The 16521-nt window shown below is 41.8% G+C and overlaps 1 protein-coding gene across 1 annotated transcript in view; it reads right to left on the bottom strand.

Moving 5' to 3' along the window:
- cdh13 (cadherin 13, H-cadherin (heart)) overlaps positions 1-16521 on the bottom strand; it is a 289988-nt gene that overhangs the window by 20481 nt on the left and 252986 nt on the right.

Here is a 16521-nt window from a genome sequence, read left to right as displayed (position 1 = left end):
CTGATATGAATAAAAGCAGCAGATGTACCACTCAAACTTTGTGATTTTTGAACTTGGTTTGGGTATGAGACGGATAAACAGCAGCTTCGACAATTCTCTATTTTGAGCCTCCTTATCTCGCCTGTCCTTCGTCCTCCTGCCTGTGACCCGGAAATCGATCTCAGTGCGCCATCCTGAAGGTTGTCTCAATTCCCTAAATGCGTCTCGAGAAGAGAAGAGGTTTGCCGGAGGAGCTCTGAGCGAGGATGCACAGCTAGAATATAAAACCCACGTCTGACAAATGACTGCATGTAATATATGCCACTCAGTCACAGTATATGTCACTCTTTATGTGTTTAGCGCCCTTTTGTCCATCACGCAACACTTGCACGTGCAACACTTCAATTAAAAACATGGCATCCGTACATTCCTGTCACATCATGCTTTGCTGTGAATTGAATTAAAAGTCAATATTGTCTGTCAGCTAACACGAACGCTGTGCTGCTCGTCTGACAGGGATCATAAAACACAGTGGTGGGTCTGAACAGTGAACGATGGACGGGTCATGCAGCTGTGCCATGTTTAATGGATGTTGCTTTAAAGCAGCAGTGCAGAGGAGAGGCTGTCCGGTTGTATTAAATGTCTGTTGCTTCGACTCCTCTGCTAAGATGGGAGGAAACAGGATGTGAGGAGAGGAATCGAGGAGGGCAAGAACACACGTGATACCAATGGCTGCATACCATTTCAGGCAAGTCCTGCTTTTGTGAATGAATCTCTAAAATCTTCCAGTACTGGCTCCTACAGGTGGGTACTGTTGGTAAATACAGATATATTCTTTGTGAAGAGGTTCTCTTCTAAACTCACTAATATTCTGAAATTAGTCATGACTTTATTTGGCCTTGGAAGCAAAGCTCGGCAATTTTTGCTACCTGGACGTGATAAACACAAAGTTAAAACTCTTCCTCACAAGCTTCCTCTGTTTTTAGCTTTAGAAAAGAAATACACTGCCCTCACGTTCTGAAATGCTTAGCATCACTACTTCAACGGCTCCGTGCACCAACTCGGCATGAAAAATCGAAAGCTTGACAGGTCTGCCATGGCTGCACAAGGTCTGGACATTTAGCAAACGGTCATCTGGATGCAGTGATAGACTGTGTCACATATTTAGAGAGTTGCATTCAGAACAGTTTGCTTCATGCTAACTGCAAACATTAGGATATCTGCAGGTCCAAGGTGAGAATCACATGTTTCATTACCAAACCGTTCAAAAGTCACTAATCATTTATCACATTAACATGGTCTAGAATGGGTTTGTGATTCATTTAATGCCATCTTCATTGAAAAAAATTGCTTTACTTTCAAAAATATGGACAATTCTAAGTGATTCCAAACCTTTGAATGGTAGTGTGCAGTCAAGGAAAAAATGATCAGACCACTCTTGTTTTCTTCAATTTCTTGTTCATTTTAATGCCTGGTACCACTAAAGGTACATTTGTTTGGACAAATATAATGATAACAACAAAAATAGTTTATCAGAGTTTAATTTCAGAGCTGATATCTTCCATGGCTTCCTTGATAACACTCAAAATTACTGAATAGCTACGGCATTGTACAGCTTTTAGGCATTCCAGGTTTTCTTTTCTGTCTGTTTTCATTACATTCTTCAGCTAATATAAAAAAAAGATACATGATACGTCACATTCACACACTGATGGCGGGAGCTGCCATGCAAGGCGCTAACCACGCCCCATCAGGAGCATTTAGGGGTTAGGTGTCTTGCTCAGGGACACCTCGACATGAGCACGACGGGCCGAGGATCGAACCGCAACCCTCCGGTTGTGAGACGGCCACTCTACCTACTGAGCCATGCCTTTAGTGGCACCAGGCATTAAAATGGCCAAGAAAGTGAAGAAAACACGGGGTGGTCTAATCATTTTTCCATGACTGTCTATCCTCCTCTGTCTGCACATTCTAAACAACTGCCTACCTTGGAAAAGTCCCAAGGCTAAATAACAGAAATATCAAATACCCCTGAAAATATCTGAAATATTGGAATTCTCCTTCGTCATCCTGAGGCTTTGTATTTGCTCACACATCTCCTGAACAAGAAGCAACATAAAATGCTGGCCTGGCTGCTGAATCCCTCTGGCAGGGTGATGGAGGCAACTATCCAGGCGGTAAATATTTACTGTTTGTGTAAATGCATGGCTGTGCTGTATGTCAGCAGTAGTGGAGCATTAAAGGTGTGTGCAGGTGCAGAATCTCCAGGAAAATGGCAGCAGGTCCCACTTCATAAAGACACCGAAGGGTCCGCTGCCTGTATTCACACCAACCCACATGCACTGAGGTCAGTTACAGAGCAGAAACACCGAACAAAAGGGAGAACGGTAAGTAAATATACCCCCAACTCCCTTTACAAATACCAGATGGGGTGTAGCAAATAAAGATTTTCAGTCACAGGAGAAATGAATGATGGATGGCAGGACCAGATTGCCTTAAATTCACCTGCAGCTAAAACATTTCCTGCCTGGGATTCCTTTATGGCAGAGGAATCCAATCTGTAGCTGCTGAGAGTGTTTAAGCAGATAATCATCGCGATCTGTTCGCTAAGCTCAAAACTTTAATTTCATTCTGTGCTCTTAAAACCATCAGCAGACTGCGATGGTGAGAGATAGTGAGAAATCAAATGTAATGGCGGTGAGCTTGGCATTTCTGCTGTTTAATAATCGTGAAATTACTGCAATCTCTGCGCTCGCTTTGCTTCTCTGTATGCAGTCAAGGAATGAAACAAAACAGCAAACAGCCCTTATATACTGTAGATAAGTACGGCTGTGACACTATCAGCGGCGGATCGAGAGCAAAGAGGAATTACTTCAGCGAAAAGCAGACAGAAAATGTGTTCAAAAGCAAATCAAAGACAGTAGCTCTTCAGGCGAGACCGTAGATAATCTGTTATCACTGGAGACCGAGTGAGGATAGGGCTTCAGATCCCCCCAGTCACTGAAAAAGATGCAAATTTCAACCCATTTGTAGTGGGAGAGGGTGTCTCTGTGCTTGGCTAACTTTAAATGAAGCTGTTTGTCTTCCTAAATGAATACTCCCCACACCTAATCACTCTATTTCTCTGCTGCTCTCCTCTCCCACTCATCCTTATCTCCGTTGCATCATCCCCGTGTCATCATCGGCCCGCCTCGGCATCAGTGGAGCTTGTCTGCTGGCCTCTGCTTCACACCGCTTTGTCACTAAAGTTCTGATTAAACACGCTACAAGTTTCCCGAAGGAGACAGGTAATTTACGGATCCTTGCGGCTACATCGTACGCGGCCACCTCTGTACGTTCGGCACTACAAAGGACACAAAAAGGTAAAGTTGGTGCTATCAGAAAAAAAGCAACTGATTTCTCTCCGAGGTAATGAAAGTTCCAAGTGTAATAGACGGTCCTCTCTGCCTCTCTTTGGAGTTGTACCATCTCAATTTGCACTTCTGGATAGAAAAGAAACATGAGAGCACTGCACCATTCTGACACCAAAGAACATGGAGCTCAAATTGGCCAAATCAATGTAACACGGGATTAAAATGAAGACGGAGGAGCTGGCTACCTCTCAGGAACTCTGTGTAACACGAACGTCATTTAAAACTCCCTTCCTTCAGCTCAGATAAGAATTGTGCTCAGAGTGACTTACGCAATTATTTTCGTGTTTTTCGCTGCGTTCCTGAGGCGCGTTGTCTGTCCTAACCATCTTGCTAGGTAATGAGCTAACAGCCACAGGAAACAACCGCTGTTCTCGGCAGTTTAATAGTTCCAGGGTCCGTCCCCGTATTTAATTTCACAAACTCCACAGTTTCCCTCAAATTACAGAGCGGTATGTGTATGAATCTGTTATTATTAAGCTCTCCGGTGGCCCTGTCCTGATTGAAGATTTGTTCATTTGCTTTGCTTCTTTTTGGTTTTCAGAGACTTGAGGGAATTATTAATGAGGCAGGCAGAAGATTCCAAGCTGCAGCTGAGAGAAATGTGGAAAAAGGCAAACAGAATGAAACTATCCTGTTCTTCTCCTAAAATTCTTCCTTCTTTGTATTAAACCAAAACACCATAAATTCCAAAATGCAGCCTCAAAATGTGTATGTTCCTTCAGCTGGGATTCAAACCTCATCCTCCTGAGTAACCCGGTAACTAATTCGGTTCTCACTGGCTCTTTTTTATCCGGTTAATCTTCTGTCACAAGTTAAATGTTCAATTTCAACAGAATGTTATTTATACGTTACCTTATAGCGTTTCACATCGTCAGGTGAAGACCTTACCAGCTTTACACAAAGAGCAGAGAAGCCAACTATCCAATGCTGCTTTTGGATTCCTTATTAGCAAGCAGGTGGTGCTGGTAGGAAGAAACCAACAGAAAAAAAACCCAAAACTTTGACAGAGATGGACAAAAACCTCAGACAGAAGCAGGCTCAGGAAAGGTGGATCTATCTGCCTCAACCAGCCAGGGTGAGCATGGGGATAAAGGTTAGTATGATATGTTCCACAGCCTGAGAACTAACCAGGTTCAGATGTCTAGTTTCCTGTCAGACCACTTGAATTACAAAACGCTGAAAGGTTAGCATGATGCCCTCCAAAACACTGCCTGCCTGTCACTTTAACAAGAAAAATAGAATAAAGAAGACAATGCTAACAGCTCTGCAACACTGCACTACTTTACAGTCCCTCCTGGAATTTGTGATGTTGCGATCGTAACAATTAATACAAATTCAACTAACCTCCATGAATTCTTGCAATTTTGTCCCATCACTGCAACTTTCCTGCAACTCTGGCCCGCCTCCCATGAGTTCTATCAATCAAATGTAACGCACATACGTCACCGAATTCACTTCCTTGTTTCTGGTTTAAAGATGCAGACATGTCTCATTCTAATGTCTCTCAATTGCCTGATGTTCTTCACCGAATCGACGCTGAACTGTTTAACACCCGTGGAATATTGTGGTGGAAAACAAACGAAAACAAACACTTTTCTACCACCAAACTTATCAGGAGAACGTCTGAAATCAGCGGACCACAGACCAGACAGATCACCGTGATGGAAGCTGTTGATCCAGATCTGTTGGAGCTCTGACAGAATGAAGGGAAATTAGATCCACTAATGGACGTGAAAAGCCGTGAGCGTGTGTGTGAACACGTGTGTGAATACCAGGATGTGGAATTAACTTTTTAAGTCACTGACAGATATGTCCAAATATGATTCATTCAGTAGTAAATGATCATTTAATGCCTTAATTCTACCAACCACTTCCTGTTAAACCAGGATCTGGCTGCTGCTGGTTTCCCACCGTGGTGTTCCAGCTTCTGGAAACGGGTTGGAGCATTAAACAATTAGTTTAGGGAGAAATATTGTCCATTAAAAGGTTTAAACATGTTCTAAAAGCTGAAAAAAATGCAACTTTTTAGCAACTGTAACTGTCTTCCGCAATTTCATCGCAACAAATACGCTTAAAAATTCCCAATTTTTTTTTAGAAAAGCTGCCGCGAATTCAGGCATTTAAGGAAGTAACAATCTGGACAAACACCCACAAAATCCTGGAGGGACTGACTGAAGGCACTCTGAGGTAGCAGGTGTAAAATTTAGCATGCTAGCATGATTTGTTTTGCTACAATTTGCCCTTAGGTTTGACCTGATGATGGTCAGCTGCACAGTTAAGGGACCATTATTTAGTTTCATCCTACTCCATGAATATCCAAATGAAAAGAGACATGATCCTAAAAAACAATCTTATGACGCTGACATTCAGAAGATCACCAAAGTCAGTATTATTCAGCCTCTGGAGACCATGCATGTGTGCAGAAAACAGACTTCTGCAGCACCTCAGCACTACATTGGTTTGTAGTCCTCGGTGTATTTCATGGGAGAGACTTCCTGCTGCTCACTCCACACCAACATGCTCTTATTGCCGTCCTTTTTCCTTCAGCGGTGGGTATTGCTCTGTATTGTAAAACTCAATCCCAGCATGCCTGCCAGTGAAGTATAGGGATTGTTGAATGTAATGCATTCATCTCATAGCGTTCAGCGTGCAGGGTTCAGGTTGGTGTGAAACTTCCCTTTGAGCCAAACAATGACTGTCCAAAGTCTTTTTATGTGGAGGTTTCTATCATCTACACACTGCTAGTGCCGGCTGTATTAAACATGTATGATATGTGAACTCACACCGAGCCTCTGGTTGCTCGTGTTCGCTGACAAACGAGATGCTGTGTCCTCAGCGCTGAGAGAAAGGCAGCTACTTTGTGCAGCTTTTAAAAAATAAATTTGAACTGCTGGCTTTAATTGTTAATTAACTATTGAATATGTTGAGCTTTATGGACTTTATGTGTCTCTTTTTATTGACAGTATGAAGATTTTGAGCGCCTTAACGGTTACAGCCAGAATTATGGCTAATTATGAGCTTTTGAATATTTTATTTTGCTCATAAATTTTAAAAAATAAAGTTATTCATTTCTTTGCTTTCTCTGCTGTACCAAAGTGTAATTCCAGAGCTGAGACTCATAACACGCTATGAGTTTTGAACACCCTAACACAGATCTGACAGTCAGTCTTTATGTTGGGTACAAAGGAATCTGAGCACTATTTTCATCATTTTCTTTTCCATTTTCCTTTGTTTAGAGTTTAAATTTAAGGAAAGGAATAAAGTCAGAAAGTTTTCAAAGCAGTCGCTCGTGATCTCATTAACTTCTTTATTCAAACGTCGAGTGTTTTTTTCAAATGAGATAATTAATAATGTATCATTTTCAATGAAAGATTTAACACTGCAAAGCTAAAATTAACTTTACTCAAGTGGGGATCGATTCTAATAAATTGGTTTCAGAGCAGGAATTACACTAATTAGCGAACGAGATTAGGTCTAATTGTCCCCATCAAAGTAACTCTTAAATATTAAAAGGAGCAACGCCTGGGAGAAGCACTCGCACACGACAAACTCCACTCAATGGATCATAAATATCCAACGCAGGCTTTCAATGCGGAGCCATTTTCAGATGCTATCTATCTGGTATGCTAAGCAGCTGCAGGAATCAATCACTGCAACATGTTCTGATAAAGCCTGCTGAAAAGGTTTTTGCTGCTATTACAGTCTTTCAAAAGCCTCACTTCCACCCTGAAACCACCTGTGGGCTGGATTTTCCTTCCTTTGTTCTGAAACTGTTTGCACGATGCCAAAGCTCAGCAGCTGAACACGCTGTGGATGCAGTCTGTCAATACATCAGTATTCTGACTGTCTTATGCTCATAGTGATATAATGTAATGTGTCTTTTCTGACATCATCACATGATCCTTTCTCTTTACTACCAAAAGCACTGTAATGTAATAATGTAATGATCATTTAAACACCAAACATTTCAAGGTGATAAAAGATCTGTGGAAGCCGCTGGAAACTCGCTTTAAAATCGCTCATCTATGATATTGTGAAAATGAAGCACCTACAACTGAAAAATACTGAAGATGAAACAATAATTTAAATTTCATCCTCTTTTGAAGCCAGTAATACATCAAAAGTGCTATGCAATTGAGCAAAACACCATTTGCATAATGTCTTCCAGGAAACACAAAAAATTACTGCAGACTATAAACATAACGGATATGAAATGATTCCATGCAGTGCTGGTTAATCACGGATAGAATCTATGAACGCGTGAATCATAGACTGTATTACTGTCATCCTTTAACACTGGTTTTCTTTTCTTTTTACACTAATTTTCTCTGCTCTTCCAGATCGATCAGTGATATAGAGCACGGTTCTCTCACAGCTCTTCATGTTGATAACATCATGTCTAACTTTGCTCTTTCCTCCAATAACATTTTACTGCCGTCACATAACTGTGGGTTTATTATCTCCCATACCAAACCTGCACATATATAAACCCACCATGTAATAACTGTTCTTATCATGTGTAAATTCACTCTGTCATATATCCATGTGTAGATTCCTCATGTCCGGTATATGGTCTCTGTGAGACCTTTATTATTAAAGCTTCATTTTTAAAGCCTTATTACACTTTTGTAAATCTTGTCCTGTCCTGCTTCTTTTATTATTTCATTATCCTTATCTGTATCCAGCTGCTGCAACATCAGGGATCAATCAAGTTTATCTTATCTTAATATTCAGGCCAAAGTTAGAAACTGATATGCGTGTGTGTGCATATATGCATATATATATATGTGTGTGTGTGTGTGTGTGTGTGTGAAGGATGGCTGCAGGAACAATGTCTAAGGTGGAGAAAATTCTGCACGGCAACCATTCCTCCAGGCTTTGCTCTCTTGCTCCATCTCTATCGTCCAGCTCTACTCCTGACACCTCCACCTGCCCCCGGCTGGCAGTTAGACAGCCCTGTTATTCTCCCTTCTGCCCAGAGATGAGAGGAGCAAGCAGACTGATTGACTCCTGGGGCTGTCAGGGCTAATCCACAGCTACAGGCAACAAAGTGAGCTTTCTTTCTCTCCCTTCCCTTTCGCTTTTCTTTTCATATCTCTCTATCTACTCCCCCCAAACACTATTTTGCTCCAACACTTTGGCTTTAGGCTAATGCACTCTTTCTGTCTGTCACTTTCTGTTGTTATTGCTTTGTGTTTTTTTCTTCTTTCTGTTCTGACTTTTTTTCCTCAGCCAACTGTTGTAGAAGAGGAATGAAAAACAGGGTTGTGACCAGCAGCAGTTTGAAACGTACCAATTTCTGCTCCTACATGGCACGTAGAGAATAAAATCCATGATCTGTTTGCACTGGGTCTTTCCTCTTGGGGGGAAATGTGTTGTAGCAATGAAGTTTTAGGAGAGGAGGTGAGGACAGGGAGCACAACAAATTCAAAGGGGGGAATTAAAGAAAAAAGCACAGCCAGTTCCATTTTCATTTTTGGCAAAGTCATACTGTTGATCAGTTCTTCTTACTGTGAAATAAGTCTGTCAAGTGCAGCGGCCAGCGGTGAACTCACAGGATAAAGAAAGGGCCACTTGTAGAATTGGTCAAGGACGGAGCCGAAACAAGACTATTCTTATCTGGCAACAACTCCTTTTCTCATTAGAATAACAATTACATGCCAGGCCAGCTTAGGTACAAACAACCAGCGGATGATGCCCTTGGCTGAAAATATTCAGCATTGTTATTACGATTATTATTTTCCTCCGCCACATAAAAGTAGATGATGAAGGAAATGAAATAACAACGAGCAGGGACTGGAGGAAGCCAGGCGCCGGGCTCATGCATGAAGAATGGCTCATTGGAAAATGTCACAATATATCACACTGCAGCTAAACAGGCAGGAAGACGAATGCACAGGTGGACTCCAGCAAAGGCAACAGAGGAGGATGAGCAAAGACAAATGACGGTAAAACCTAAAATGAGGACGGGAGCAGATGAGAGGAGGCTGGGCAGCTTTGGAGGGAGTGATTCTGAAAGTCACAATTATATGAAGTGTCTGCTGTGCCGAAAAATTCCGCCTAAATCTGGTCAAATCTTCGCCTCATCGCTTTACTGTGTCTTCCAGCAAGAAAAACAAACTCTTTATTAGCACCTGAACAACACTGAGTCATAACCCACACATCCTCTGATGTATGCTTTCATGTCTCTTCATCTTCAAACTAATCTGATATCCAACCACAACATGGACCACAGCAGGTTCATGTCATACTGAGGTCTGAGTGCCACCACGCTAAAACACGAAGCATTTTAACTTTTAGTCACTAAAATACCATACTGTACTCAGAAAGACCCCAAACAAGACCAGATAGGCAGCAATCGAGGAAACAGAGCTAAATATTCCACAGCTATGCCACACAGATATATGTTCAAATCACCCAGACGGTAAACTAAGGCAGCAACACCTTTAAAAAGGTTCTAAAATACTGAATAAAACCGATCAAGGCTAATCTCTTCATAGTTCAACAGTTTGGAAGCATCCTAATAGCATCCTATATGAAGGAAACAGTTCTTTTTTATATTGGAAAATGCAAAACAACTAATAAAGCGTTAAATGTGATACATTTCAGAACAGGTTTCATGTGAAATATTGAAAGTCCTGGTGGATCTGAGTGTCTGACAGGACATAAAGTTGGGAACTTAGTTTTGGGATTTTTAAGAGTGAATCAAATATTGATCAAATGTTTGTAATTAAGATGAGATTTGGCTTCTATTTCAGTCCAAAGGGAAAAAAAGAGTCCAGACCAGTCAAAATGCAGACAGACTTCATGTACAGCATGGAAAAACAAACAGCAAGATAGAATCTCTCATCCTCAATGAACTGAGTGGATTTAAATATTTAAAATACGTCCTAAAACTCATCTCTGTGTATCAAAGTTGTATATTTAGACATTTTTTCCCCATGAAAAGCTTCCCTTCATGCTTTAAATTTGCTCAGATGCAGCTTTACACTGTTGCCTGCTGCAGATCTGTAAACACTGCAGCTGGAGCACACCAGCTCACCTCACACACTGAAAATACAGAAGAGCAAGTTCAATATTGGAGTATTTGTGAAGAATAATGAGACAGAAAAGGCCGTCCTGCATGCTGCATAGATAAAGTCTTTAGGTTTGATATGTATGAAACTTTTTCTAAGGCAGAAATCCTCAGCCACAGTGTTCACTGCAAAAACACCATATGGACAAGTTACCGAGGTATAAAAAAGCTTGATTTTCAGCAGAGAGAGTCTTTTAGACAATATTCAAATAAAACAGCGTCTTGTGTTCCCCCTTGGTTTCCTCCGGTGTAAAGCAGATGTGTTCTCTCGCTGTAAAGCCGAGGATTCCGTATCAGATCTGCTCTCGTATTTTTTTCCACTTCCTCTCTATCCGCCTTGCCTCCGCCTCAGTCCCAGACCTTGTTAAAACTCCCTTCTGATAACCCACTTCATTCTGTCCCATCACTCATCGGCCTCCTCAGGGCTTCGGCAAACACTATCACATGACACCCCGCTAATCTGATTGGCTGATCAGAACTGTAAATGAAACCAGCCAGAACCAATTACAATAGGCACAAGTCATTAAGAGAGATGACTTCAGGGAGAGGAGCGGTGCTGGGTACAGGTGCATCGCTGCTAGTCTGGCAAATTACTTTCAGAATAGACTTTGGGTTATCAGTTGCTGACTATTATAGCAGGTGATTGGAGGAGGAGGGTATTGATACAGCTTAGAGCGGGTTTACACTGCGAGCTGTTTCTGTGCTAATTAAACACCAAAATTGCCCTCTTTGGGAGATTTCTTGTTTTGGTCTGCTCCCAGAAAGAGAAAAAAAAAACTCTGCTAAAGAATCTTTTCTTTGATAATCCGCCAGATCAAAATGAAACGGCGTCTACACGTCCAAGAGAAACGACTTCCATTAATCAGACGCTTAAACTCACTATTCATAGCACTGAAGTCATGAAGAGTTCTGCTCAAACCACATTCCTGCTTTACTTCTAGCTGCTATACAAACAGCAATAAATTGAATTGAGCAGATTTTCAAACATAATTAAAGACTCTATATGTGCATCTGATCTCACCGGAGCCTCGCTATAATGCTGGCCAGTTTCCCAATTCTTCTCAGATTGACTATGGACTCCTTTCACAGAGTATATTCAAGGATTTAAGGCTTTTTAATGTCACACCAGCATTCACATGAAGAATCAGTACTCAGGTCCTGGTTATAAGCAGCAGAAATATAGAAAGAAATAAAAGAACAATATACACACCAGTAGTAAACAGAGAAACAGGGATGTGTGCAAAACTGTGCTGTGATTTAGTGTCCATTTCTGTACTGCCCTTTAAAAAGTGACAAAAGTGTCTGTGAATATGTATATATTGATAATAACAGGAGGAAAAGCACAGAGATAACTAAAAAACAAACATCTGTGATGACTGAATGCCATTTAGAGGGACTGTGACACTTTATGACTTCCTGGCATTCTCAAGCTAATTAGTGCCACCAATAATGTTGTTGTTGTTAACACCTGTCCGATAATACAGCATAATAACAGAGTTTTTAAACTAACATCCAGACTTTATGTGTCCTTCCTATATGACATTCTGCCATTTATACTTGGATTTAACATATAATCTGGTCAGATAAGGACATGGAAACGGTATAATGGCACCACTGTTTAGAATGTGACTGAATCAGTCTGACAACATCTGCAGAATGTCTGCACTGGGAGAACATCACAGCCGAGGATAAACGCAATCTGTTCGGCATGATTCATTCCTGCAAAAAAAAAAAAAAAAAAAAAAGCAGCGAATTCAAAGGTTACTTAACTCGTCCTTTTTCTGCTTTTTTTTTTTTTTTTGCAAGTGCTGCAAACCCTAAAAGTGCCAGCAGTAAAGTCTAAAGCCCTGCAACGTCCCGATGTTTCATTCCACCATCATAGTTAAGAATGCTTTTATTTCCTAAACAGCACTGAACACAAAGTGCAGTGCTTCAGCTGAGGCTGATGGGGATTTAATTAGTTCAGCAGCGATTTGGTCATAAACTAAAGTATTGAACATGTTTGTGGCCTTGTGATGGAGCTAATGGAGTAGTAAGAGATTCACCAAAGTCATTAGGATTCATTAGAAGGGGACCTTGAATCTGGTTTGTGCAAAATTTAAAGATCAGCTTCAGTGGAAACCTAAACTTTTTGGTGGTTGGTGTTTTTTATATGCACGAGAGAAATAAATACATATTTCCACGGATGAGCTCAAAAATACACACATTCAGACTTCCTGGGTTTTCACACACTGCTGTTCAAAAGATTGATACCCCGTGTAGATATTCCATTCAAAATCAGCCGTTTCCAGCTAGAATAGTCATTAACTATGTCTACTCTGGATGTATCATTCGTTTAATGTGATCTTCACTGGAAAAAAACTGATTTTCTTTCAGAAATAAGGACATTTCTAAGTGACCCTAAACTTTTGAACAGTAATTTAGGACAAACAAAACTAAATCCTTTCAAAGTGAGGGTGAGCCTTTCCACATCTTTAGTCCCCAGAATCAGTTTCTGGTTCAAACATGTGTGAATTACTGCAATATTACAACTTTCCATTGTAGTAGTTTTGCAGTGTTTCAGCAGAGTTGGAGGTGAGCTGGTGTGCTCCAGCTGCAGTGGGTAGGGAGAGGATGGTGGAACGTTACATGAAAAGCAGGTTTAAGGCAAGAATGGATTACTTTAATGGAAGAAAAAACAATAAAACTTTGATACACATAAACAGGTTTTTTGGTGGTTAAATCAATGATCAGAGCGTGACTTCAATGGAAATTTATTCAAGGTTGCTAATTAAACTACATGTTGAGTCGTGACTGTAATATGGGCAGAATCAAAGTAGTGAGATTACTAGTTATTACCAGGTATAAACGCAAAGGCCCATTAATCTGATGCCAGGTAAAAACAGAACCTTTTGATCTGGTCACCACCTGGTTCTCTTCAATCTCCTGGAATTCATTTTTATTACAAAAGAGGCAAACCAGAAGGAATTGTCTGTAGGTTTTACTAGATAAAGATCATCACTGTTGCTGAAATAGCAATAATTGCTATGAAGTGCTGCATATATGACGTGACATTTTCCACACGCAGGAAGGAAGGGAACATCACGAGTGTAACTTACCCGTTTCCTGTCATTTCTAATGCAGAAAGTGTTAATTGAGGCGGCCTTTAGAGCAGCTTAGGAACCGTGAGGCTGTGTAATTAAAACATCCTCCAACCAAGCCCGGCTCAGACAAACACACACCCTGATATCCAGAGACGCTGCCTTCCTTCCACTGCTCATCAGGAACTAAGCCTCTGACAGATTTCCTATGCCACGCTAATGACATGCTTTCTAGATAAACTGAAAGACGCTCTCCATCAGCCGTGTTTTTCCCTGATTCCATCATCTGACTTTATCTTTCATTATCTAGCCCTCTCCATCTCCACTACCCACTCATCTCATTTCATTTGGATTCCTGTCATTAAAACTACACCCTGATAGAGACGTGCTGGGCGGGTGTGCGGGGTACTTTTAAAATTTTAATCATATTGAATATACTCTTCTTTTCTAACACAGCCAGTTGTTTCAGGGGTTTACAGAAATGGATAGCCGGGGTATCGCTGCACTCAGACAGAGGCTCCCTTGCTGAGTAGGCAGAGGCGTGTTTGTTTTCGGTGAGCCAGGCGCAGCGATAACTTCTGATCTGCGGATGAATCAGTATTCCAAGGACACGAGAGAAGCAGGGGCCCGATAACAGCCAACAACAGAGAGAGACGGCTCTTCCCTGGCAGAGCTGAACAAAGGTATTCTTTAATCACAGACACAACGTGAGCCTGTTTACAAGGTGGCGACTTCCCCGAGAGGTTCGGCTACGAGTCGAGAAATGAAAGGCGGAGGCAGTCGGGGAGGGACGGGGAGAGAGAGGCAGAGGTTGGGGAGCCGGTGGTAAAGTACTAAAGTGAGAAAGACACAGCGAATATTTGGGGTTAATGAGGCAGTGCGGCAAGACAGGGGAGGCAACAGAAGGCCGGGACGGAGCTGAGCTGTGATCTTCACTGCTTTCCAGAGCATATCCATTACACTGCCATTACCCTGGGTCAAGATGTCTTGATTCCTCCACCCTGAACCCTCGCCTCACGCTGGCACCACCTTTGCTTACAGCAGCACCGGGTCATAATTGATTGGCTGGGCAAGAACACATTTCAGTGGGGTAGTTAACCTGTTTGCCCCGGGGGCTGTCTCCATAAAAGGATTGACAGGTGAGAGAGGTATGGATGGAGGGAGCCACCTTTACCCTGTAAAACCCACTGCTGCAAACAGTACAGCAATATGCATCATTTTTTGCTTTATTTTATTTATTTATTTCTCATTTTTTTCTATACATCATGTTTTACTAAAATATTATATACATCTACATACATATACTTACATTTTATCTTATTTTTGATTTTTTTTTGTTCATTTGTTTTGTTCATTTTTTTTCTAGATTTTTGTCTCGCAGGGAACAAGAAAGAAGGGAGGCGAGTAAACACATCCAGATTTCATGAAATCTCATCAAACCTCCCATCTTCCTCTCCAAAAAAAGAGAAATAAATCCCTTAAATTCTTTGTCCTGACATGTTTTAAATTTTCATCTATCACTTTTCTTGTCTCATTTTCCTCCATGTTCCTCTGTTTGTCTCCACACTCAGCCTCCTGTTGCTGTATTTACCGTTCTATCAGACACAGGCTGCTCTTTGGCCTTTGCGCTCTCTCTGTGCTCTAATGGATCTTTTGCAAAGCTATAGCAGTGAATCATGCTTGATTTCTACCATTCATCTGCCATCAGCTCATTCACAAATCTCCTGCTAATCAAACACTGATTCATCGATAACTAAATCATGGCTTAGTGGAGTTTCATCACATTGAGCTATACTCAGCATTCCATAAACAGAAGACTGCAGTTTTCTATTCTATTCTATTATATCCCGTTCTACACTCCTCTCCTCTATCCGTGGCCTGAGGATTTCAGGCCCGGTGCACTGAGCTGACACAGTAGCTCATCATGCTTTATTATCTCCCTGCTGTAGTTTGAGACAGCCTGATCACAGCCGTCTAAAGACACAACGCCACTCTATCTATCTGCATTTAGCCTGCCAGGCTGCTGCTGACATGACAGCCGCTTAGCAGTGAAACCGCTGTATCTGGGCTGGCCCGTAACCGGGAAATTACTCAGCCCATTACGGCAATGAGCTGCACACTGGTTCCCAGCACTTAGTACGGCAATGAGGCAGCACAACGGGCAGCCATCACGCAAAAATGGACACATGTAGTGACACACAGACACACACAGAGGGATTTCTGCTGCTACTGTCAGTCTTTTCTCTGTTCTGAGCAATGATGAACCTATTATGTGGACATGTCACAGAGAGACACACATGATGTACACACACACACACACACACACACACACACACACACACACACACACACACACACACACACACACCTACACACACACACACACACACACACACACACACACACACACACACCTACACACCTACACACACACACACACACACACACACACACACACACACACACACACACACACACACACACACACACACACACACACACACACACAGCCTACGTCGTATTTAATTTTACATCCAGAGTTTTGTTCTGTGACCCATTAGAATTCAGACTCCCTTCTCTACTTTTGCCTTCCTGCGTCTGATTCGAGCCGGAGGGGATGTGATGTGACTGTGATGAATGCTGAGACTTATCACATCGCTCAGTCTGACTGCGTATGTGTGTGTGTGTGTGTGTAATACTTAATATTCCTGTAATTAACAAAGCTCTTTGACTATGTAGAGGTTGTCACACTGTGATCCGGGTAGACAGACACGTGTGCACGGCCTCCGTCTCTCCTCCGTACGTCCGTGTGTTCAAAGCAACGCTGCTTGGCTCTTTTGTACATTACTGAGAGTTTTTAATAGCAGGTTCGGTGGCAGCCGACGCTTCAGATTGCGTGTGAGCGTGCACCGCCGTGCTTCAGACGACTGGGGCTTTGATAATGTATTCATGCCTTCCAATGACAAATGGCTCC

The sequence above is a fragment of the Acanthochromis polyacanthus genome, chromosome 8 (genome assembly GCF_021347895.1).
Source record: "Acanthochromis polyacanthus isolate Apoly-LR-REF ecotype Palm Island chromosome 8, KAUST_Apoly_ChrSc, whole genome shotgun sequence".
NCBI lineage: Eukaryota > Metazoa > Chordata > Actinopteri > Pomacentridae > Acanthochromis > Acanthochromis polyacanthus.
This window is presented reverse-complemented; position numbering and strand designations above follow the sequence as displayed.